This window comes from Protopterus annectens, chromosome 7.part0 (genome assembly GCF_019279795.1).
Source record: "Protopterus annectens isolate FY-2018-M chromosome 7.part0, PAN1.0, whole genome shotgun sequence".
Taxonomy (NCBI): Eukaryota; Metazoa; Chordata; order Ceratodontiformes; family Protopteridae; genus Protopterus; species Protopterus annectens.
The window spans coordinates 1,883,077,638-1,883,104,276 of NC_056739.1; positions in this window are offsets into that span (position 1 = coordinate 1,883,077,638).

Consider the following 26,639-nt stretch of genomic DNA (forward strand, 5'->3'; position numbering starts at 1 on the left):
CCCTTTTGGCATGTATTACTTCTTTGTTTCTTTGGCTTGCCATGACCTAAAATTATGGGTCACAAACTGCCTTCTTGCCTGGGTTTGAACATAGCTACACTCTTATTCCTCCTGATCAACTTGTGACAGCTCTAATAGCTATACATCAGACATGTCACCTAAAGCTGTCAGTCCACTGTGTTTTTGACTTGATTATGTTGTGCAGCTTGGTACACATGGTGACCATTTTGATGCCTTTTCTGGTGAGTATTGGTGTGCACCCCCAGATGTCTCCAGAAATCTGAAACTTTCTCTCAGCAGGTCAAACACGTGGCCAGCAAAGTTCTGCATCACAGTGTATACTCTGTTGTATGCATCTTTAGCAGACATTTATATGGCTTGGTATGGTATCATAAGCCAAGGCTCCAGTGGATAACCACAGTCTCCTGTTTTTAGTAAGGATAAGACACATATTAGGTTCTATTGCTTACCAGTGGCAGATCTCAGTTATGATTACATCCTGTATATGTTTCTGAACTTTCTGAGTAGCCATCCCTCAGGAATATAACAATGTTGGAAAGTTGCACTCAGACTGCCTTACTTCCATATTGCTGTATCACAAAGACTACTGGGGTGTATTGCCATGATATTGAGAATGAAGCCATCTGCATAGACATATCCTGGCAACTGAGCAATGTCCACCCCTTTCTATTGATTTAGTGTTCATCAGGTACCACTGGTGTTTTGACTAGGTCAAGGGTGCAGTTGATTGCTTCAATGACATGGAAGAAGTTGACAATAGCATAGAACTGTTTGAACTGTTCCATGATTGTTTTGCATTCCATGGCTGTTGCTGAGAAATGGATGAATCCATCCACTTCCCTGCACATTAATGCCAATTCCTACCCTAGAATGTGACTAGTGTTTGTCTGGGATAATTTTAGAACTCCACACATATGTCACTGAAATGTCCTATAGTCTAGTATACATAGACACAGACACACATTTTTCTTCAGACTGCATAATGACAAGCATGGTGCACATATCCTGTGTACAGCCTGTGCCACCTCTCTGTCTAACCTGCCTTTATCTATTATTTTCTGGTCAGAGAGCTGCCTTAACCATCGCCTGACTTGAAGCCTTACTGGCTGCCTTCTGGGATGTATTTGCACATCTTCCTATACTTTGCCTTACAGTGCCCCAGTCTGCTGAAATGCATTGAATGCAGCTTGCATTTCTTTAGAAATATACTGTGGAATCTGCAGGATTGGTTAGAAATTTGTATCAGATTTATTTAGTTGGTGAAATGGTAAGCACCAATAGTGCATTAATCTATCACATTTTACTTTCATTAGGCAAACTACTTGTGTTTTGGAATCTGGGAGGCGAGTATGGAGTCTGCAATGATCCTATGTTGAATAAAGTATTACTTGTTCTTATCTTTACATCTGTCATGGAATTGAGTCCTGTGCTAATACTGCAATGTCTTCCAACTTTTTTTGGAATCTGTCCCAAAGTGTTTTAAACATTAGGGCAACAAAATTATTTTATTTTTCTGGATAAATTCATTAAGGTTGGTTGTGTAATATTGTTGCATTTATGTCTTATGGACTTTGTTTTTATATAAATGGGTATGTTTTTGTTTTAATTATGGAAAAACTGAAAGTAGTGGATTAAAGTGCTCAGTGTTCATAACTGCAATATATGACCATTTGCACTGAGTTGTTTTTACTGTTCTTAGATTTTTATCAATAGCCTGTTTGCCTACACTTTTTTTATTTATATTGCTAAATGAAAAATGGTTATTTCATATTGCTATCTTATGTCTGGTAATAGCAGATGTAGACTTGGGACCCATCTTGCAAGTAACAAATTTGCACTGTGGTCAACAATGACTGAATACAGTAAAAAATATTGAAGGCAGCACATCCCTTACAAAATCACAATGGTATTGGAAGGTGAGGAAATACTTATCTAATCAAATGCAAGAAATATCAGTAATAGTAATGCATATTTCATATTGTTTTAAACGATACTACAGAAAGGCAGCACTGTCTACCCCACCTGTCCACTAAAAAAAAAAAAAAAACAGGGAGGCAGCAGACGTCTGACTAACCATTATTTGGAAATTACTATGCAGAATTATTTATTTTCTCTTCTTTCAACAAAAAATATGCAGCAGTAGAAATTTCCCCACCTTATAGACAACGACAATACAGGAATCATGACTGAATAATTGTTAAAATTTTGCCCAGAGTAAAGCATTCCATTTGGTTTACAGTAAAGTATTGAAATTGATATCCAAATATTTCCACTGATATTGTCTTGAACCACCTGGACAACCCTCATTTACAAATGTAAATATACAAATACCTAGCTGCATCCATGGTAGGAAATGATAAACCTCCGTAAAATAAGCAAATGCTATGTTGAATAGTTCAATCAGTTTTTTTAAAAAAAAATAACTCTGGGAAATAATTGGGACAAGAAATGGACTGATTATTAGTTGTCACTGTCATTCATAAGGCAAGTAAAGAAGTGAACCATTTTGTAAGGTGCAATTTATTTCCGAGCTGTAATACAGGCTTATAACAGTATTCAGTGACTAACATATTACTAATGGATTGTTAACACTACTTCTGCCATCAGTGCTGCAACAACTTTAATAAATTATAAAAAAAAAAAAAAAAACTACACATTGTTTTTTAAGCAAGAGGTTAATGTTTAATAACATTTACCTAGAGATGGAGGAAGATTGAGTTGTTGAGCCTCATTTGCTCCAAATTCAACCCGGCAATGATTTGAGTTCATAGGTTCATAGGTGTATACTAGGGGTCCTTATAAGCCTAGCTATACAACCCAAATATGACCCACAAGTTTGGTTTATATAGGTGGTGATTTACTGACTTCCTCTGTCTTTAGAGATATAAAATCCAAACCATGGGGTGAATTTCTGATTACCCATCCATTAGTCCAAGTTTTGGTTAAATAGGGAGAGGGATGATCTCTGATTCACATGGATGGGGGAGCCTGTTCCAGAGAAAGGGAATTCTCTGAGAAACACATCTGTTTGTCCAACATGTCCTATTTATGTCACAAGCAAAATGTAGGACTTTTAATCTAGAAGATCTGATGCTGTTTTTTTGCAGATGTGCAAAAAGTTCATCAAAACACAGTCATGGGATACCTTGTATGCCAGGCAAAGGTCACCTCTAAGAAGTCTGTATGATATGAGTAAAGGGAATGGGATTTGAGGTGATAAGCAAAGAACATTGTGTTCACTTCCTGTAATCTTTTTGTAAGGAACTTTTGAGGATATTCCAGCTACTGCATGTGTCTGGTCAAGTACATACCAAAGGAGGCACTATACTCTATGATGTTTCTGACCAAAGCTGAGTACAGTGGCATGATGACCTCTCTGGGCCTAGATGCCATGCCCTTGCAAATAAGTTGAGAAACATATGGTTTTCTTACTACCTTGGACACATGTTAGTCAAAGGCTAGGTTGATATCTACATACGATCCCAGATCCCTGACTAGTGTCAATTTTAAGGGTGTTTTATTCATGATATAGTCACCTGGGGTGAAAGACTTTCCAAAGCATACTATAATGCATTTCTTAGTATTGGGTTTTAAGGCATGGCTTTGTCACCAAGCATTTGTCTGTATTAGACCTTCCTGACAGTTGTTCTCATCTTGGGGGGATTCAATGACCACTCCCAGTTTGCAGTTATCTATGAACTTGTTTACCCAATGGCCATTGACATTGCTTTGACATCTGAGAAGTAGATGCCAAAGAGGACAGGGTTCAGCACAGAACCCTGGCAGACTCCACTGCTGACTGACCTCTTTGTGGAGGTGGCCTCACTGATTCTAACCTCCTGGGTCCTATCAGTATGCCAGCTAGTTATTCCGCATGTTATAAAGGGGTTTATACCTAGTTCTGTAAGTTTGTTGACAATGCCCTATTGCAGTATTGTATCAAATGCTTATGCCAGATCTGTGTAGCCAGTATGCACCATTTTCCCCTCATCCACTGACATAGTGGCTTTTTCAAAGCAGTATGCCAGTTTCAGTAAGCACTACATTCCTTTGACAAAGCCAAACTGGGATGGATCCAGTGTCTAGATGTCTCCTATCTCCTTGCTGATAATTTTTATGACAATTCTTTCCATAACTTTATAGATAAGGCTAGTCAAACTAATGGATTTGTAGTTTACAGTATCTGTTGACAGTCCTTCCTTATGAAGGGGGATGACCATTACAGTCCTGCATTCATGGGGCAGAAAGCCTGTTTTAAGATTATAGTTAAAAAATGACTCCAGGAGACTCTGCTAAGTCATATTTTAGACTATTTAGGATGTATCCTAGGATGTCATATGGCACATCAAGGCCGTTTTTTTGGCTTTTATGAGTGCATCCAGTACATGCTGCCTAGTTATAGTTGGAAGGGTTATGTTTGAGGCTATTTTTGCAGGGATGGTTGAGGGAGAGAGGGAGTAAAGTTGGAAATGAATTTGTCTATTAACAGGATCATTGAATGTGGTACCATTAATCGCCAGTTAAAGATGTTCCTGCATGATACTCTTTTGAGATTTCTGACATAACTGTAGAAGGCATTATGGTCATCTTTCACCTGGGAGACTATCTCAACATCAAAGATGGGTTTGTTTGACCTAATTAGTCCTCTTTGTTGCCTGCTTACTTTGATGAGAGTTTCTGTCTTCATGGGAATTATTCCTGATTTTTGCCATATTTTTTTTCCTTTTGTTGCATATTCTGTTTTAATTTGAGATGCCACCAGGTCAGTTTGATTCTGTGGCTAGTCCTGGTCTTACTTCTGGTAGGTATAGTAGCCTCTATGTAGCTATTGACATGGTCATACAGAGTTTTGGTAGAGCAATTCAGCATAGTCTGTTGTGTTCCATAGGTTTGGAGGGGTATTGAATTTTGACAAACCATTGCTTAGTAAAAGGTAATTTGCCTTAGAATAGTCCTAACTGTTACTGGTTTTAATGGGATTAAGGAGCTTTGTGGTTGGACCTTACCTGTAAGGATGAAATATTGGGGGGGGTGCAATATTCTCCCATATTTGTAAGCATGAGGTCCAGTATGACTCCATCATGGTCATCATTGTTATCCGAGGTCTTGTCAGTGGTCTGGCATGCACTCATGTCTGGTATCCTATGGGTAAGTGTCCACAGGTCCTATGCTGTGTCAAGGTGAATCATAAGAAAGAAAGTACATAATATGCATACCTGCAACTATACAAGTTCATAACATGCTCACTTTGACACAATGCACAGGCAGAAGACATATTCAGTATGACACATTACAATAAGGTATGGTCATAATCAGTTGTACCATCATACACAAAGGAGGTCATGAATCCAAACCATAACAAAAAACACATATCTATTAGGCTGCATATTGTTGTGAAGTACATGGCTGTCATTAAACACAAACTGATGTGCACATCAAAAATTTAACAGACATTAACTACTATGGGTTCAACATGTGATCTCTGCATATGAGACGAAAGTTATATCATCATACCTTGCAGGCGTCATTAAAACCACATACTCAGATTATATGGCCTTAAAGGATTATGTAGAAGCAGTATAATAAAAACCATGACTGCTAGCAGATGGATATTCATGTATATGACACATTTGCTGTTATATTAGCTTTACGTATAGATTATTTTTATAGATGACTGTGTCAGGGTCACTATATCCATTGCAGAATGTGAGCAGGTTATTCTAGGCCATGCCATGGCATGCACAACACAGCTTACCCATGGGAATCCTACCATTACCTGAACACTTGTTTATCAGCTACCATTTGGAATGCCAAGCATGCGCTTATCCAGGTCACTTAGATATTATGTCAAATGAATACAAACATGCCATGACACTGTGTAATGCATCACTGAGATGTCTATATTGCAAAACAACTGCTACAATGTTAGATTACTGTGAAACTATCGACATAACATTAGTACTGTGAGCTGCAGTGGATGTTACTTGATGTATACCTCATAACATTGACCAGTAGATTGTCTGAATGAAGATCATGATTTCCTGTTTTGTACATGTGCCTTGCACATTTATGGCAATGTATGAATATGTGACTCACACAAAACTGTAACCCTGGTGTCTTTGCAAGTAACGTGAACAGCCACTGATTAGCATATTTGTATAATGAAGGTATGGTGAGATGACAATCCAGTGAGGATACAAAAGCTATATGCAAATGAGTTGAGCAAGGCAACATGGCCATTGGCTGACATAATATCAAATCTTTGCAATGCAACAGAACACCTTAGAAATAATAGATAATCATAAACACAGTAACAACCTGTGATATGTCACCCCATAGGTCATACAAACAGTACTGTCTGTCTTCTTGTGTATCAGTGCCATACATATGTCTATTAGCAATCACTATGTATGACCCTGCAAAATGCAAACAGTGTAAAGCTGATTGAGGATTTTGTAACAGGCAGTTATGAATGAAGAACAGGAATGGCTATGTGCACAACTATCCCTGAACACAGGCTACACATATGTTGTAACCAAAGCATCAAAATTGCAGTAGGCAAAATCAATAACTATGTTGAACTCAAAGTGCATGCCAGAAGTAGTCCACCAACAACTGTGTGAACTGAGACAGCAGGCACCCATTCAGTATGTGAATGGGCAGTCTATGCACTACAGATCAGTCAATGGGCACTACATCCATTTATATATATGTGTGCCAATAGCTACTATACAAAGAGCAGACAAGGCAGTATTATGTATGTGAATCAGCATTATCAAAAGAACTTCACTCTCATTTAGGTCATGATGTACAATTCACAACATTACCTTCAGGAAACATGTCCTGCTATAACTCATATGAAAACATATGTTATGGCATTCATACTGGTAATCACAGCTGTATGACTATTGCAGTTACTTTACAGATGCATGATGGGTATTCCCTCATTAGTAGTCGTATGTGTGGAAATGTAAAACAAGCCAGTCCTCTATCAATAATCAGGTATATTTTAGGTAAAAAATGTTAAAAAAGTAATCAACATGCCTCTCTCCCTACACTGCTCCTCCAGCCTGTGCAGCCGCTCAATGAACAAAGCATGATTCATTCTTCATTACCTGCTAAAAGTAAAAAGCATGTATTAATGACACTATGTAGGTAAAAGATAACAGTAAATCTATTTAGCAGCTCTTGTACTCTGTTTATATTGAATGACATTACATAATTTATATACATATTTTTGATGTGTCACACACAATACTTTACATGTTGGAAGACTAATGAACATAGATTGGAGGACCTGAGATTCAAACATGCTAGTCTCAGCTATGTCCACACTATAATCTTGACATCTACCTGCCTAACTAATCCAGCTTGGCTGAGATTGCATGGAGAAAATGCTGTTAAACAAATCCAAGGTATGACTGTGCAGGGATGGGATTGTAATATGGATCATGGTTTACATATTACAAGATGGTTAAAATACAATTCAAAGTGCTGTGCATTTGTAAACAAAAAAAGGCTGCATGTGAGCAGGGTGATCACAAAACAAAAACACATCTGTAACATTTCATGCTCTTAACAAACAACTATAAATTCCTGTTCATCACATACATACAAATGTAGTTTAGGTAGGAGGGCAGAAAATATGGGCATATATTTTGTCACAATATAAATTATACATCACAAATATCCCAGATATCAGAAGATGTCCTTGATCTACAGTCAAAATGTATATCTGTCCATTTCACTCCCTTCAAATAACAGTATGAGAAGGGTGGTGAATTGGAGTTTATAAACAATGACAGAGTTAGACAGTAAATTTAAGTTGCCACTGTTATTATATTCCATATTCATTCTACAGAAACACTCCACTTTATTTAAAGGTTTATACATAAAACTACAGTAAAAGAGCTGCTGTTAACAGAAAGTTATGGATAAAGGAGATATTTGTAAAAGTCCAACCAATACATGCTATAGTCATAAGCATGTGCAAAATGCCTGTAACCATCAAGACACAGCTATCTGTATAGGCATTTTCAAAAAGTTTACTTACATGGTAAGATATTACTTACATGGTTAGATGGTAAGATGTGGATTTGAACCTACAGTTAGCCACAACATACGAACGTTGATTTACAGACTAAGCTAACCCACATTATAATGCATTCTTTCTTAACACACTACTATTGTGTGTGTATTCATATTCCTGCAGATAATGGAGGAATGTGCAACTATGACACCTAAACACTACAGGTGTTCATGCTCCACACAACTACTAGATAGCATCAACTTTTTAAAATGCGCAACATATGGTAGACACTAAGACCTACATTGGTCTTGTGTTCAACAAACCCTCCATTGGTCTTGTGTTCAACAAACAGGTATTTAATAATAATATACAGTTTGTAAAGCAGAACTGACTAAGGGATGCCTGTAAAAGTTAGTATTCACACATACAGAATTGGACTGCATGATACTCTCAGAGATATTACAGATAGAAAAATGCATAGTTAGCAGTACACTAGTTGCTATAGGTGTCAATGCCATACAGTCATACTAGATGTTAAATGATGTACTTATATACTGGAAAACAAACACATCTGTTTGCTAGTATGTTCATGATAAACAATATTAAGAAAATAAACCTAATGGGAATCAAATCTAGAATTACAAGCATGATGATCACCTTGTCTTCTTGATTACACAGATGAAATGTTTGTCAGAACAGCTAGATAATAGGTTTAACAGGCATTTATTTGACATATGAGTCACAACCATATCCCACATTTCCTTAGGCATGTACAGATATACTTAAGATTATGGCACTTACTGTAGGCATCTACTGGTAGTCTTCTCATCTTGGTGACCCTCTGGTGAAGATCCTCAGTTTCCCTCCAATACAGGTCATCATAGCAGTGGTAAAGTTGCACTCCAGTCTGGTAGATTCCCATACAGTGTTGGTACCCCCTCACAATCCAGTTCCAGATGTTTATTTATTTATTATTTATTTGCAGTTTGCCAGGATAGTCCATTGGGTCACAAGGAGCCCATTTTCAATGGAGTCCTGGGGAGAAAAGCTCCTTAAAAATCCAAATACATAGTACATATTGTTCAGATACATTACAGAGTATCTCATAGGAATACAAAGTAAATATGAAAAGAAAAGGTTAACAATGATAGAATACATCAGTATAGTTCATTAAATAGCAATAAAAACACTTTTTATTTTTTTTTTACAAAAGTAGCAGCATAGGGTAACTGTTAAGTAGTTGGTCAAATAGTTCAATTGAGGAGGCAGTGATGGCATGTTTAGTTCTAGGAGAGTAGGAAGTGGTATTAGAAGGATTAGGCAGGATGGGAACAGGAGCACTTCCATTGTGATGTTAGGTGTGAGTGCATCAAGGTTTCAAATGAGAAGAGACTGCTGGTGATGCAGATAGGAGATGGTAGAGTATTCCAGAGGTGTGCAAGAGAGAAGGACATTAGGTGATTCCCAACTGGACCTGTGGATTTGTGCAATTTAATTAGTTTTTGGGAATTAGATCTTAGAAGTTGTTCTGTGTCATGCATTTCAAAGGTAGTGGCTAGGGAGATGCAAAGAGAGGGGTTGTAAATGAGTTTGTGTGCTTGGTTGAGTTGGGTGTAAGTGAGGAGCTTAGGTAGTTCAAGCCAGTTTAGTTGGTGAAGAGAATTACAATGGTGACAAATGGCTCTGTGACCTGCTGCAAATTTTAATATCTTGTTATAGCAAGAGGAGAGTTTTGTTTTTAGGTAGGATTGCAGGTTGGTGAGGATAGATGCACCATATAGGAGGGATGGAATCAGATAAGTATTGGCTAGTATGAGCCTGGTGGAAGGGGAGATATAACGATTATGGCAGTATGGCATACCATGTTTTTTGTGTTTTTTTTATATTTATTGTAAATGTTTGTCGAATTTTAGTTGATCATCTATGAGTACTCCTAGCAGTTTAAAGTCAGAGACTACTTCTAAGGGAGTATTGCTTTTGCTGGTGATTATGAATGAGTGTTTATCTAGGGAGGAGGTTTTGGAGGTGGTTTAATTTTGGTTGCATTAAGAGCCAGATGGTTGTCTAGCATTCGCTGCTCAGTAGAGGCAAAACTACTTTGGGTAAGCTTATTTAGAATGGGCATAGAAGGGGAGGAGCAGATAATGGTAGAATCGTCAGCATATTGGATGAGGCTGGAGTTTGGAATGGCTTGGTAGAAGTAGTTAATGAATATATTGAACAGTAGGGCGCCTAAAATGGAACCTTTGGGGACACTTGTGGGAGTATTAAGGAAGGGTGAAGTGGCTTTATTCCATTTCACTGCTTGTTGTCTGGTTTTGAGGTAGCTGGAGAACCACTTGGTACAGGAAGGGGATAGGCTTAGTTTGGAGAGTTTATTAAGAAGCAGGTTGTGGGAAATGGTGTCAAACACCTTGGATAGGTCGAGGAGAAAGGTGGACATGAAATGGCTGGAATCAGGCTTTGTTAATTGTTTCAAGGAAGGAGAGGAGGGCAGTGGAGGTGCTATGACTGGGTCTAAATCCATGCTGTGTGGGGGTAAGAAGCTAGTTGTTGATGAGATAGGGAGTTGTTGGTGGATACATTTTTCAAGAAGCTTAGAAGTAGGGGATAAGATAGCAATAGGGCAGAAGTTTGGAATGTCATTATTATTGCCTCCTTTATGTAGAGGAATAATAAAAGCTTTCTTCGAGAGCTGGGGGACATGGCTTTCTGAGATAGATTAATTAGTATGCTGATAGGGAGAGCAACGGCTTCTGCAAATTTTTTTAGGAAGTAGGAGGGAATTTCATCGGGGCATTAGAATCAGGTTTTAATTTTAGGAGAAGTTTTTTATGGTGGATATAGAGATGGGATTGATACAAAAAGGTGGAGGTTGGGGGTAAGGGATGCTAGGGGAGGAAGGGATGGGTGCAGGCTGAGGAGGGGTTGCAGAGGTGTTGATGAAGGATGATATTAGCTTGCTTATGGACTCTGAAAAAAGAGTTAAATTGGGTGCCTAAGTCCATGTCAGAGATATCTGGATTAGAGCAAGGGTTTTCTTTTTTTTCCTGGGTTGAGGAGAGATAAGATTCCTTTCCAAAATAGTTTGGGAACGGTGTTGTGGTTGGTTTGTAAAGTAGAGAAATAGGCTTTGTGGTCTGAGGTCATACATTTTTTTACTTTATTTCATAGTGTTTTATATTTGTTAAGGGTGGTAGTGGTTTTATTTTTATGGTAACGTGTCCAGGCTTTGTCACGGAGTTGCATAGTAGCTAAGGTGTTTTGGTTAACCAGGGTACAGGGTTACTTTTTGTACATTTTGTTTTCAGAGGGGCAGAGGAGTTGAGCAGGTTTGTGAAAGCAGAGTTAAAGTAGGACAGAGAATTATCTAGGGGAAGAGTCTTTAATGGGTTCCAGTTTTTGCTTTTTAGTGCATTTGAGAAGGTTTCAGAATTGAAGTTTTTTAGGCAGCGAGTTGAAATATGGGTGTGAGGCAGTTTTGTGGAAGAGGGGAGATGGTGGACAAAAGTGGGAAGTGGTCAACTAGTGGGTCTGGGAGAATACCACTATCAGAGATATAGTGAGGATGGGATACTAGAATCCATCCTATTGTACTTCCAGTAATGGAGTTCTTGGAAGGCCTGGTAGTGGAATTTATTGGTTGCGTAAAGTTATATAAGTTAATATTGAGTGAGTTAGTGGGAGGTTGGATTGTGGCCCAATTTATGTTCACATCCCACATGATTATGGTTTTGTGAGTAATGTTGGTGGAGACCCAGGAGAGCATATCTCCAAGGGATGAGATATTGTCTGCAGGGGGAATATAGACTGGGAGAACAAATATGAGTTTATTCTTGTTTAGGTGGAGTAGGGCTGGTATCATTTCTGCCTTATATAACAGATAAGGTTAGCATTTTCATACACACTCAGTATGTCAAATTCTTCAGATCAGTCTGAAGAAGTTCACATATTGAGTGTGTAAGAAAGCGCTAACCTTATATGTTTTATAAATAAGTGGTTTGGAGTATACCCTTGTGTTTGTTGTTTTTTAGTTTGTCAGTGTTTCTTTTGCTGTTTATCATTTCTGCCTTGCCAAATTTGGGAAAGGGTTCGGTATAAGGGGTGACTAAGATGGATGCTGAGTAAAGGAGTGCTATACCAGTCACTTTTTTGTTCTATCATTCTTTAACATGCGGCAGTTGGGAAGAGTTAGTTCAAATTTATGTGGGGCTTAAGCCAGGTTTCTGAGATGGAGAGAATATTGGGCTGGTTGTGTAGAAGCCAGGCATGAAGGTTTTGAATTTTGTTACATAGGCTCTGAGTATTTAGAGCTGAGAAGTGGAGGGGTTTGCCTGTTGCTTGGGGGATTGGGGTTGGGTAGCTGGATTCAGTGTGGTAGAGGGGCCTGGGTTTGGGTGGATGCCCCCAACAGAGAAGGATAGTGATAAGATGATGGATGGGGTATTTGGTTTGTTTGGGTTGTAGTATACAGGTAGAGAGTTTTGTGGACATTAGACTAGTGTAGTTGCAACAGTGTTTTTAGAGTTAGGTAAGAGTCTATAGGGGAAAAGCATGCTAGTGTTGAGGGGAAAGAGACTGGGAGATATAAGAGTAACAGTAAATGTGTACTTTGTAGTGGATGGGGTAGTGGTGTGAAATGGGGGGAGGGTTTGCATTAGTAGGTTGAATGATATAGTTTAGGTAAGTTAAGGTAATTAGAAGTATTATATGAGTAAGTAGGGACAGAGGCTTGAAGGTCATGATGTTGGTTTTAGTATGGTAGTAAGGGGTGAGTTAAGTTGGGAAGTTAGTTTATTTGATTAAGAGATTATGGTTTAGGTTAATCATTTGGTAGTTTATCAGGATAAGTAGTGTTTGGCAGTAAACTCTGAAGGGTAGGCTTACTTTAATGGGTGAACTGTGGGAGGGGATTTTGGGGGTATGATGTGTAGTTTGGATTAAATAATGGAAGTGGTGGGAGTGGCTAGCTAAGTATAAGTGTAGAAGTATAGAAGTACTGGGGGCAGGTGGAATTTCGGGTAGGGTAGGGGAGTGGAGTGAGCCAAGGGAAGGAAGAATCAAGGTCAATAAACAATGATCATTGTGAAATTCCATGGTCTGGCTGTCATATGATGCTCCACTCCAGTGTAGATGGTCAGCATCTGGGTGGTCTCCTCCTCAGTCCAATTGGGCATCTGAACATGTTAAAGCCTCCTTGAAGTAGCCATCTTGATGATAGTTTTGAGTATGTGGATATAGCAAAATTCAATAAATAGCTCACTTGGGTACCACTCAGTTCATAAGTAGCAATGGCCTGATGTATCATAATCACAATCTAAAAGTGGCATTTATCAATTCTCTGGAAGGTAAACAGCACATGCTGCATATGGTCCCATTTAATGATACCTGTTGGGTATTTGCACACAGCACCCTCCCGTTATGCAGAGCTATTGGTTAATGCACTGAATTTTGAGAACTTGCGTGGGCATGCACAAATAGGATTCTAAAACCTTGAAATTTAATGAACCTCATTTATTATGCATGGTGAAAATGAGATGTAAATGCTGTGTGCACATAATTAGTCAGTTGTACCTGGGTAGCTGCAAATACAATGTTGCACTTTCTAGCACTGCTGTGGCGGGATATGTTTCTCTCCTTATAGACCTATATTATCTTTACTCATTAGAAATGTATCTGTATATGCTTAAATTCATGCATTTAGGGCAAATTGTGTGCAATGCAAAACATGTATGGGACTTACTGGAGTGGTATAGCACTGACCTGTAAGCATACAGATGGGTACATATGCATCACTAGCAAGCAGTGCTTCCCCATATGCACTAGTACAAAAAAATGTAACCAGCAGCAGTGAACAGTACATAAGGAAGCACATCCACTGATATTGCTGGTGATTCTGTACTGTAATAGTTATCACTGATTTTTTTGTGATACAGATGAAATGGGGATAGCATTCACTGCTCACTACTGATTTTGTCAATATAAGCTATTCATGTATAATAGGTCAGGTTGATATGAATGCTTTTTTTCCCCACAGGCTGTCTGTTTAGGTTGAAGTTGCATAACATATATTGACAATACAGGATGTGTGTGATAGCCATCCAACATTATTGTTTTTCACATATGTTATGAGTAGTATGTTAATGTGAACTGCATGCAGACTGTGTAGATTGTGTAGCATGATGGTACGGTTGGGCTTTTACTGCTGTGGTCCCCACTGTGACGGGAATGAACTCCACATACAACCTCTGCAGATATCATAAGTTATGTTGTTGTTCCAAATGTTATGTATTCAGACATTGTTTTCATATCACATATGTTGTATTATATTCCACGGTACTATATGAGACAGAGTATTTCATAGAATATTGCAGTGCACAGGAATGCAGAGAGAGTTAATTGACATAAACTCTTAATGTAATCATCTCCATATATGGGACCCCACATTAATCTAACCATGTGCACATAACAGTCTTCCATATGGCAAACAGAACTAGTGGTGACAATTTTTCACCATAGGATTACATAATAGATGCTCTTCACCAGCATGGACAGAGACTCCTTCGATAGGCAGGAAATACAGTTTGGAGGAAGGAAATGTGGACTAACCCAACCAACATGATTAATGCTGGGGGATATCATAAAACATTTCATGAAGTCTGTCACCGACAGTGCTCTGACAAGATCCTTTGGGCAGCCAACAGGGTATGCCGGTACAAAAGGTTGATGGATTCCACTTGTTTTGGTCCAACATTGACTCCCCTAGATGAGCTTGCAGTTTCTTGCAGCCCTGCATGTGCCAAGTGGGAAGTGCCACATACTTGGGGTGAGGTAAAAGCTGGTGCTCCAGGTCGCACATAAATGGGTTACTTTGCATAACATTATTGCATATAGAGTAACTCAGTACAGAATGTTGTTGCATGCATATTCATATATTCTTGTGTTGCAGCAGCAGAATTTAATTGTGCATATGTGGCCACCCATGCTGATGACATCCATTGTTAGTGTAATGACATGTTGCTGTACATCTTCAGTACATACATGATTACTAATACTATGTTTTGCCTTTGCTTCCCTACAACAGTTGCATTTCATCCCTTGTCTCTGGCACCAGAGTCCCACAAGGTCATGTCAGGTATGTGTTGTGTTGTTGTTCCTCATATATGCCATGCATACTGCATATGTAACATGATTGTCAAATCCTTTTTATTTAGGTTCCATGGGCCACAGTTGGACATTACCCCCTGCTAAGTCCTCATCATATGTAAAGTTGCAGTAATATATATGTGGCATTTGTCAGTAATTATATGTAGCATGCAATACCAGCTTGTTTACCTGACCTATGTTATCTATCTCTTCTTTTAGCATGTCCTCTGCTTTCATCATCCATTAGCCCATCCACTGACACTGAGGTAGGATATGATGTCTCTCAGTATGGCAATATGGCCTCTGGCACACAGTACACAGATTCAGTGACATGGCTCAGCCCAGATGGTGACTATCAGGTGGATGAGCCTGTAGCCTCAAATGTGGAGGAAAACAATTCTGGCCATTCTGACAGTGTGGGAACATCAGATTGTGGACAGGATGTGGCCTGTGGACCACAGTCCCATGTTGATTCTGCTGGTGATAACAATTTCCCACAAAACAATGATACTGCCTGGTGCAGTAGATGTAGGTATGCAACTGGTGTGAATGGGCATGTGTCAGAGGGTGTCTGCCTCCTCCTACAGGCAAGAAAACATTCCAAGCAAATATCATGGATCTGACATTCATGCACTTGCCCCTGCCATAGTTGCTGTTGCAGACCAGCTGTGTGTGCTGCATGAATGACAGGAGCACAGACATGGTGAGGTCATGGTAGTACTGGCTGCTCAGAATGAAAGCATGTTATCTATGGCATGGTCCATTGAATCCCTGGTTAGATCAGTACTACAGCAGTTCCATAGTAGGAGCTGGGTTCTGTGGTGTGAATGGGCATGTGTCATAGGGTATCTGTCTCCTCCTACAGGCAAAAAAACATTCCAAGCAATATCATGGATCTGACATTCATGCACTTGCCCCTGCCATAGTTGCTGTTGCAGACCAGCTGTGTGTGCTGCATGAAGGACAGGAGCACAGACGTGGTGAGGTCATGGGAGTACTGGCTGCTCAGAATGAAAGCATGTTATCTATGGCATGGTCCATTGAATCCCTGGTTAGATCAGTACTACAGCAGTTCCATAGTACGAGCTGGGTTCTGTGGGCCCTGACTATCCTTAGCTCACTGCCAGATGGGAAAGGCAGGCCCCCTCTCAGTAGACAAACCCTTGCCCATCAGGCATCATTGTCTATGTTGCAACATGCACACACATTTGCTGCTGACCATTTCACTGTGGGCCCAACAGTTAAGAACAGACAGTCAACTTGCACCCATGATCCTTACCACAGTTTGTCTCCACATACTGGTGTCACCCCATCAGTCTTCTCTGTGGAGCAACATGGGATGAGAGTTTCCATATGTGGAGGGGGCAGTCAGGACTGCAGTGTGAGCTGTCAGCATTGCCACCCTAGACTGTGTTAGAGTAACACTTACAGTTGATCCACCATGTCTTGTATTGTCTGTCTCATTTTTTTTTAAATTTCTTCAAGGCTTTTGGATTTCTAATACCATGATGGGAATGGACCCCATTCTTAAGTCAAAATATGATTAAAGTTCATGAAATTAGTATTTCAATCTTTGATGTTAGCCAGAATTACTCTTCACAGCACCCACAGTGTGCCCCAGTAATGACTCCTGCAATTTGTATGGAGTTGCATGTATCAGTAACATATCTGAGTATGGGTGTAAATTATTTTTTATAAGACCCACTGCTCCTACTGTCTGAGTTCTCATTTCTGTCTGAAAATCCTGATAATTTATGACTGTGTTTCTCTGTATGTAAAGCACTGTAGTCATTGGGTGTAACAATTTCAACAATCGATACTGCTTTAGTCTTCTTTTCATGGACCACTATATCTTGTTGTCTCACATCTGTCATTTGAACTGTTGGTAATGGGTGATCACATGTGATGCAGACTTCATTTTCTATGATGCTTTGTGACTCATGTTTTCAGTGTTTTTCAGCTACTTCAATATTATAATGCTTGCACAATCCCCAGTGCAACAGTCTTGTCACATTGTTATGCCTTTCAGTATACAATCCTTCTAGCATTAGTATGTCTGTATGTATGGTGGACACGAGCAGACCATCGTTTCTGTGTTGGTGTATTATACTGTTAAAATGTATCTGCTTGAGTGCATGTTGAGTTCTATTTTTATACCAGTTTTTCTAGGCTCTAACCTTTTTTATCATATATTTTTTTTTGCTTTTATCCGCCATGGTGCGGGGTTGGACTTTATTCTTTTATTACGTACTGGTGCTAGACGATTTAAGGTCTGTAAGAATATGTTAAAGTGTTCTACAGCAGTGTCTAGCAGCATTGTTCTAAATTCATTCTAGTTAAATGTGTTTAGTGTTTTAGTGACAATATATTTGCTGAAATTGGTTGTATTTTGTATTTGATTATAGATAATGTGTTTATTTTGGTTATGGTGAGTTCTAATAGCATATGCTGGTATGTGGTAACTTACACTATCTGACAGGCAGCCTACTTTGTCAGTTTATCTGGTTTGTTCATAAGAATCCAATTAATGTTGAGTCTCCCTGAAGTTTTATTGATTCTAGTAGGTGTGGTTATTAATTGTCTGAAGTTGTACAAGTTTATGGATTCAGTGGGGGTAGTAGAATTTATGAGTTACCAGCCTATATTTAAGTCTCCAAGTATTATATTTTCATGTTTAATTAACTGGGATTTTCAACACAGGATGCTTTCAGCAGTATCAGTGTTATTCCTTGGTGGTATATAAATTGCTGATAAACATATAATTTTCCTATTGTATTTACTGTGGAAGTAAGGTAATGGTTAAGGAATTTTTATGGGGTGTTCACCAAATGCATGGTGGAGCAGCTCACCTATGACTGTTAGGATTGTTTCTGTATCTAGACAACTGGCTCCTGACTGCCCTGACCAGGCATGTACTTCTTCAAGCAAGGGACTACTTGATCCACTTGTGTCACCATCTGTGCATCTTTGTCCATATTTTTTGCTCTAATAGGTTGAGGTGTATGCAGTTTGCTGCTCCAAGGGCATAGGGGCAAAGTGTTGTGTTCATCTACCTTGGTGCACATTGCTGCCAGAAATGTACAAGGATGTGACTGACAGCTCTTTGTGACTCTCCTACACCTCCCAATAAGTTATCAGAATGTCCCAGATGCCAGTACACCTAGGGTCAGACAGACTTTTGTTTCAGGAGGTATGAGTTGCCTCACAATGTACACAGATATGTGTGGGGCACACACATTGCACACAGCCTGCGCCAGTTGTCTGTTTAAGTGATATCTGTGAATGATTTTTTGATCTGTGCATTGACTTAGTTGTAGCCTGTCTCTGTCTAGCTGGCTGCCTTCTAGGATGTACTGCCAGATCCTGCACCATGGCTTGCAGTTCATTTACTGCAGGTATCATTTTTTTGTTTTTTTGTCTGTATTGCCATGGATTCCATTGGATGCCATGGACATAGCTTCCTTTCCTTGCACTGCAGTATGATGTTCACCAAGGATTTTAGAAACAGAGTCGGCATTGCACTTTGATACATTTATGTTGTGTTGGGTGTGCACAATGTGTTTTGGAATCTGACGGGCATGCATGGAATCCATAATAATTTTACACTGAATAAGTACTCAGACTGACTATGGCATATCTTCTCAAATTATGTCTGCAGCTGGTGCACTGAAGTCTTCCTTGAACATGCCGCACTATCTGCAACTAGAGTTTGGAATTTGTATCTTAAAAAAAAAGAGCAAGTTAAGAATTTTAGACTATATTCAGACTGCTATTGGACAGGGAAACATCATTTTAAGATGCAGATGATACACTACATGCAATGCTGTAGAAACAAATCTTAATAGCTGAGATTAGTTTTAACAAATCAAATTTAGTTTGAGTACAGGTATGACAATGGATGCAAAGTACACACACACACACACACATATATATCAATTTATCTATTAGTATATCTACCTCTGTTTAAATCTGAAATAGAGAGAGAGTGAGATACATAGATAGATAAATAGATAGATGGATATGTAGATAGATTTCAGATAGACAGAGAGGTAGACACTGCAGATTTTGGATGTTCTGGAGAATAAACTATCTGCATCTCACAGTTAGAAAACAGTTATTTGTCTTAATGTTAAATTATATTTTCAAAGATTCATAGATATTTCAAGCAAATGTATTCTTAGAAACATATATACCTTGGCAACCCCCACCTTCGTGCTGTACCCTGTTTCTTAAATTGGGATAGGTTGGTCAATCCTGGTGTAAATTTAAGACCCACCCAAAATCCAGGACCCATCTGAAGGATGCTAGTGAATTGCATTGTTTAACCTGCTGGGGAAGTCTGTTTCCTAGAGGTGAGGCAGAGGCTATATGTTGAATCTGTCTTTTCACCTTGTTTAATTTATTGATTAGTGAAGATTTAAGTCAATGTTTCTAGTATTAGTGAAAGTATTAGACTTGCAGAAATTAAGGAGATCAAAAACAGCCAGATCTGAAATGGAATGGCAGGCTAGGCACACATCTCTCTTTAAAAGTCTGTAAGATAATGAATGAAGGAACAGTGATCCTAGCCTCTCCTGGTAATGCAGGGTCTTCTCTGAGAACCTCTGGGCCCGTTCTTTTTGTTTAATATGTCTAGTGATCTGCATTCTGAAGGGGGCATTGTACTCAGTAAATGGCTTAGTTAATGATGAATAATGGGGACAATGATCTCCTTAGATCTGGATGGTATTCCCTTAATGATTATTTGTGCTAAGTAGAGGGATTTGCAGAGTATTGTTGTCACATCACAATCGACAGACAGAGAATTATCAACCCTAGTCCCCAACCCAAGTTCCAGAGTCACTAAAATTATTGCAATTTTGTAAGGTATATTTGCAATACAGTATGTTGAAAGTAAGGGAGGTCTACTAAATGCAATAATACTGCATTACTTAGCATTTCATTTTAAATATTTTTAGTGTACCAAGAGTTTACGGGTGAAAGTTCTTGCTGAAGGTTTCATAGTATGGACCTTATTAACAAAGATATAGGAAATCTCCAAACACTCATCCCCACCCAGTTTGGCATTGTCAAGGGGAGAGCATGTCTATTAAACTTGGTGGACTTCTTTGAGACAGTCACCAAAGCCCTAGATGAGGACAGATCTATGCATATGGCCTACCTAGACCTAGCCAAGGCCTTTTACATGATCCCCCACTCAGGCATAATTGATAACTCATCCAGCTTGGTATCAACCCATATACTGTCAGGTAGGTTGCAAACTGGCTCAGTGATAAACTCATATGGTTAAAATAGGGGACTCCACCTCCTCCAGCAGACCTGTAACCATTGGTGTTCCACAGGGGTCGGTTCTGGGACCCCTACTGTTTGGAATCTACTTCTCCGAAGTACAGACTAAAATTAAAGGACTGCAGCTGACAAAGTTTGCTGACGACTGCACACTGGGAGCAGTCATTAAAATGCCTAGTGATGTCAACATCCTGCAAGAAGGTCTTCCAGACTAATGACTGATGCCAAAGTTGTCTTAAACTTAATGAAAAAAATTGCATTATCATACTGTTTGGTAAGGGTGATGTTCCTGCAAACTACCACATCAGCAGCAATACCCTAAGCACACATTCAGTGGAGAGAGATCTGGGCACACAGGTCGACAGCAACCTTAACTTCAATCTTCATGTCTCCACAGTGGTAAGAAGGGCATTTTGTATTGCTCATCTCATAAGTAAGGTTTATTGCCTCCAAAAAAAAGAGGTTATAACCCCTCTGTACTCTTCTCTCATCAGGCCAATAATAAAGTACAATGATCCCTTTGGTATGTTCCTTTTCAAACTCCTGCAGCAATTGGAGAGAACAGACAAAAATATGAGGTGAAAATCAGAACACTTGAGAGGTATGACCCTTTGGTTACAATTAGCCATTATGGTTGGTTGAAATGTTTTGCAATGGGTATCTTTGCCATTTCTTGGTTTACATATTTTGTTTCTCTGCTTAATGGAAAAAAAATGTTCAAAATACAAAACAGCACTAGGACTAAGATGTACTTAGTCCACCACTAGATGGGAGCATCTTCAATGAATGTGAGTTTCAATGCAGTTTCAGTGAACATGAGTTTCAAGGGAAGGGAAGTTTACTGTTGCGCAAGTTAAGTCTGTTTTCAGTCTGCAGCTTTTCACACCTGAGTGTCATACTTTGGTGAGATGTTAAACAGAGGCTGTATCTGCCTGCGTTGATGGTATTTGCTCGATCATTTACATCAACCTGAGCTATTGAAAAGCATAGGAGGGAGTTCACGGATGCCCTAGCCAAATTTCCCCTAGTAGTATAGAGAAGGGGTCTCCACTGATAAGAGGCTACTAGCCTAATAGGAATAACCTAGTCAACAAAAGTTATTTAAATTAAACATTTTTAATTAATCTCACATTTCTGTCTCCATTTCAAAAGTAAAGAAGATAACAGTATGCGCACTAACAGTTTTGAACAGTGTTTCTGGTAACTAGGGGAGAGAGAGAAGTAATGTGACACCAGAATGACTGGAGGGCCTGGTCAACTACCGTACCTAGGGCACCACTTGACCATGATACGGCTGTGCATATGAGGTAGTCATTCATTTCAAATCAGGATTTCCAAGCACTTTAAATAGTTTTATATGTGGCCACAGAGTTGAACAGGCTACATGAAAATAAAGTTCCTGAAAGACACAGGTCCAGACTCCAAAAGAATTGCTCTTAGTGTAAATGATTCTGAAAAACATGCCATCAGTGTAGTGACTGACATCGGTGTAAATCTTATCTGTTTACAGGTTTACACTGGAGGCCAGATTGCAAAAGACCTGCTCTCAGCCTGCTCTCAGTGTAACTGGTCACTTACACTGAAAGCAAGTCTTTTAGAATTGGGACCTCAGTCTTTTTCTACTGATGTATAGCCAACAAAGTTTTGAAAACCAGAAACAGCAAGCAGCTTTTTTTCTTCTAAAGTTCATACACTTCACAATTCTCTTTAATGTTGGGTATTAAGAATTTAACTGAGTTTTAAATTGGTCCTTGTCCAAACAGGATACAGTTCTTTGCAAATACCTGTGTACAAACACACCCACAAACACACATGCTCACACACATCCAGTTCTCAGTGAAAAACAACAGATCCAGCATTGTTCAACTGTCACTGATTATGGCTCAAAAAATTACTGTATCCCTCTTAAGTCTTTGTAAAACTGGTGATTCTGATTGAAATGGCAATATATTAAACTTAATAAATGATAACCATTGGAGTTATCGACTTCTTTTACTTCAGAAATACACATTAATTCACATTGTCTTATTTTGTTAGCTTCATTTAACAGTTCTAATATTCTAAAAAGTCTACAGGACTGATACTGATTATTTCTTGATTTGTCCCTTAGTTGTGAGGTAAGAGTGTGAGAGCTAACCTTCCAGGAAAATTTAACTTACAGCAGTCTTGAACTAGGATGCAACACAATAAATCTTGAATGGAAATGTCACCTTTCAGTTTCTTTCACTCCTCAACAAGTTATTTAATGAGGCTTTCAAAACAGTATTGCTTCTTTCTTTGAATATGCCATAAGTAGAAGCCTAGATATTATATAATTTGTTTTTAAATGTGATCCCTTCCTGTCCTGGTCATACTAGTGCTTTAATCTTAATTACTTCCTGACTAGATGGATGTGAAACCTCAGGCAATTCAACTTTAACTCCTTGTCTGGTTAGTTCTGAGATATCAGGCCAAAAAATATTCATCCAGTCCTTACTAATTATCATTTTCCAACACATGTACTGTGTGGCATGACCTCCCCCTTCCAGTTCACACCTTTGACCCTGGGTGTCAATTGACATTTGTAGACTGGCTATACATCCTGGACGGACTATCTGCATTTTCAGGGAGTAAGGCTTGTATAAATTGTAAGGAATTTAAAAGCTGCAAAACCAAGTTTCATCAGGTGACTTTAGAATCTTTCCTGGTGACAGGACAACTACCGAAGTGGAGTGCAGTCAGTGATCCATGTAAAGGAGTGACTCAGTAAATACTACCAAAGGGAAGTAAGTGCCCACTTGAGAACAAAGCAGTTTGTTTCACATTATAAATGCTACATTTCTTTTTGAAAAGTTTTTGATTTAAAAAAAAATCACACAGGGTAGTCCTTACCTTGACATTCCTGTGACAGGATAACTCTTAAGCCCATCCAGGTAGCGTATTTATGGAACATAAATTATGTAGAAAAGTCTGGTGCTTGAAGCATGGGGTATGAGTATTGTGTTGATTTCAAAAATAATGTTTTTCATTATACTAAATCTATGGAACCCACTGATAAGCCCTAGGTCAAGTGAAATGGGTTAAAGAGTACACGAACAGCACAAAATTCAGAATGAATTTGTGATAGTTGCCTAGGCTTACTAGAAATTTTACCTTTTTTAGTTACTAACCGAGGCCATCAGCTCCCTATTGAAATGTCAGCATTCAAAAAGTACAGTTGTGTAAGTTGAAATTACCATAGCAGTAAGCATTTGAATGATCACTGCTGCAGTAGCCTTAGCTATATGGGTTATATTCTACATAGGATATATTTTTTTATATTTATTTATTTTAAATTTGTTGACTAGGATAGTCTGACTGGGCTATTGCCCTTTTTCAGCGGAGGCCTGGGGAGAAAAGCTCCGCAGTAATACACAGAACAAAACAAATTGAAATTAATATAACAAAGCTATAGTTCTTCAAATTGAGAAATCACATATAATAGTAATGTAACAGTTTGTGAACATTAAGTTCTGAGAATTTAACAGCAGTTGGAAATGATTAGATATAAGATAATTTCATGGACCCATTGGGAGTACAAGTCTTTATCAGAGTCAGGGCTCCACAGAAAATACAAAGAATAAGCAGGACAATAATGCTGATACTCCTTTGTTCTGAAGTGATAGTCTGAACACATCTAATTGAGCAAAATATTTACGAGACAGTTTAATTTCACATTACTAGAGAAGTAGTTGCTGGTATATTCATTTATACAGGCACTGGTAGGTATACTGAATGGGTGGGTTTATGACATTTTGTAGCATTGGAGTACTATTTATGTACTGTGAGAGACTGTCTAGGATTTAGGTTTTGTAGCAAATGGTGTACAGTAGATTTTAGAAAAGATTTACCATTAGTATAGTTATTAAGAATAAGGTGAGAAGGTGGGGAGGGGTTAGAGACAAGAGTTGAGGAATAGAATAAAGAGGTAGTTTGTAGGATAGGTGGAATGGAGGGTGAGAGTTTTAAGTTTGCAGAAGCATTTCCAGTTATTTATTGGAAAGTCTTTAAGGACAGTTTTGAATTGTTGAGGATAATTTATATTTCAATAGCCAAGGGAAGCTTGTTGCAGGAGAGGGAAGGAGAGTAACTGTGGAGATATTGTCATTGTTATTTTTGGTTTGTAAATTGTTAGTAGTTGTTGGTCAGTGCTTTTGAGTGTCCTGGAAGGAGTGTATAGGGAGACAAGTGAGGAGATGTCAGGACAGAAGGAGGGCTTGTACAGGATAGAATGTATGATCAGTAGTTGGGGAAATTCTAACCAGTTTAGGGTTCTGAGAGAGTGAATGTGGAGAGATGTATAGGTTTGGTTAACAGCAAATCTGGCAACTTCATTATAAGTGGTTTTGAGTTTACTTAAGATAGATGCCTACAGGTTGGTGAGGATTTGTGAGCTATATAAGAGACTAGGGAGAAGGTTGGCATGAGGGAGTGATTTGGCACTCAGGGGGGTTTTATGTCTGTAAAGCAGACCTAATTTTGTATGTTTTTTTCTTAATGCAATTCTACACATGTAGGTCAAACTTGAGCTGGTCATCTATGGTGACTCCCAGAAGCTTAGTATGTGCTTCAACTGTGATTATGGTATTGTTAAGGGATGAGATAGTAAAAGAGGGTTTTAGATAGTTGAGGAAATTGGTAAGAAAGAGCAAGAGTTTGGTCTTTTTTGGATTTAAGATTAGCTGATTATTGCTGAGCCAGTTTTTAATAGATTTGAGGGATAATTTAGTGAAGGTGTGCAGATCTGAGAGGTTGTCAGAGGTGGTGATGACTGTAGAGTCATCAGCATATTGTAGGAGAGACGATTGTGGATAGCAATTGTATAGTAGATTAGTAAAGATGTTGAAGAATAAGGGACTTAGTATTGATCCTTGAGAGACTCTCACCTTGATGGGGGGAGGAGACAATAGTGAGAAAAGCCATTTAACTGATTGCTGTCTGTCAGAGAGGTAACCAGCAAACCAGGAGCTAGTTGAGCTAGACAGATTTAGGTCTGAGAGTTTATCAAAGAGCAGAGGGTGGGAGACTGTGTCAAATGCTTTGGATGGGTCTAGCAGCAGACAGGAGACAAGTTTGTTGTTGTATCTAGCTAGTGAGATAGAGTTAGTGAATGAAATAGGGACTGTATAGGTACTATGGTTAGGATAGAAAACATGTTGAGTGGAAGTAAGTTTTCTTGAATTAGATAATCCAGGATTTGTTCATGTACACATTTCTCCAGGATTTTTGAGAGAGAGGGGACAGAATTGCTATTGGTCTATAGTTGGAAATTTCAGTGGCGTTATCTCCTTTATGAATGGATAAGGTATAGAATTTTTTCCAGATAGAGGGTACTTTGAATTCAGTTATAGAGAGGTTGATAAGAATGGAGACAGAAAGGCTAGACAGTCTGCAACTGTCTTAATGAAGAGTGGAAGAAGGTTGTCAGCAGACGAGGAGCAGAGTTTTAGTTTGAGAAGAAAATATAGCTTGTGGGTACTGGTTTTAGAGAGAAAGTTTTTTTTTTTTTGTTTAGGGGATGTAGGGGGGTCAGGAGAGTTTACAAAGTTTGAAATTTGCATCAGTTTAGTAATGATGTATATGAAATAGGAGTTAAATATGGATGCAGTTTCTTGGGATGCATTACCTGGGCAGGGGTTTGGAGTAGAGGTGTTTCCTGCATGAAATATTTGATTTTGGAGTTCCGGAATTTTTGGGGGTTAGTTATGTGCAGTTTGCGGTTTTTTGTAGAAATTATTTTTATCCCTATTAATATTTTTTTTGGTAAGGTTATATAGCTGCTTGTATGCAGGGAGAGGAATTTGTTTTATTCTAGGTTTTCCAGGCAATATCTCTTTTATGAATTAGCGAGCATGTATTTTGTGTTAGTCAGGAGGAACTGAGAGATTTAACTCTAAGAGTATGTAATGGGTCAAGAGAGTTTAGTGTGTATATAAATATGGAATAAAATTTGTGTACTGCATCAACAGGTAGATGAGTTAGGAAGAACCAGTTTATACAGGAGACTAGAGTATTGAAGGTATCGAGATGGAAGTTGGAGAGTCTGTGACAATCCTTGTATTTGTGTAGTCTGGAGTGGTTTGGTGAGAATATGAATACTCTAATTGATGAGTGATCACTGAGGGAGTCAGGTAAT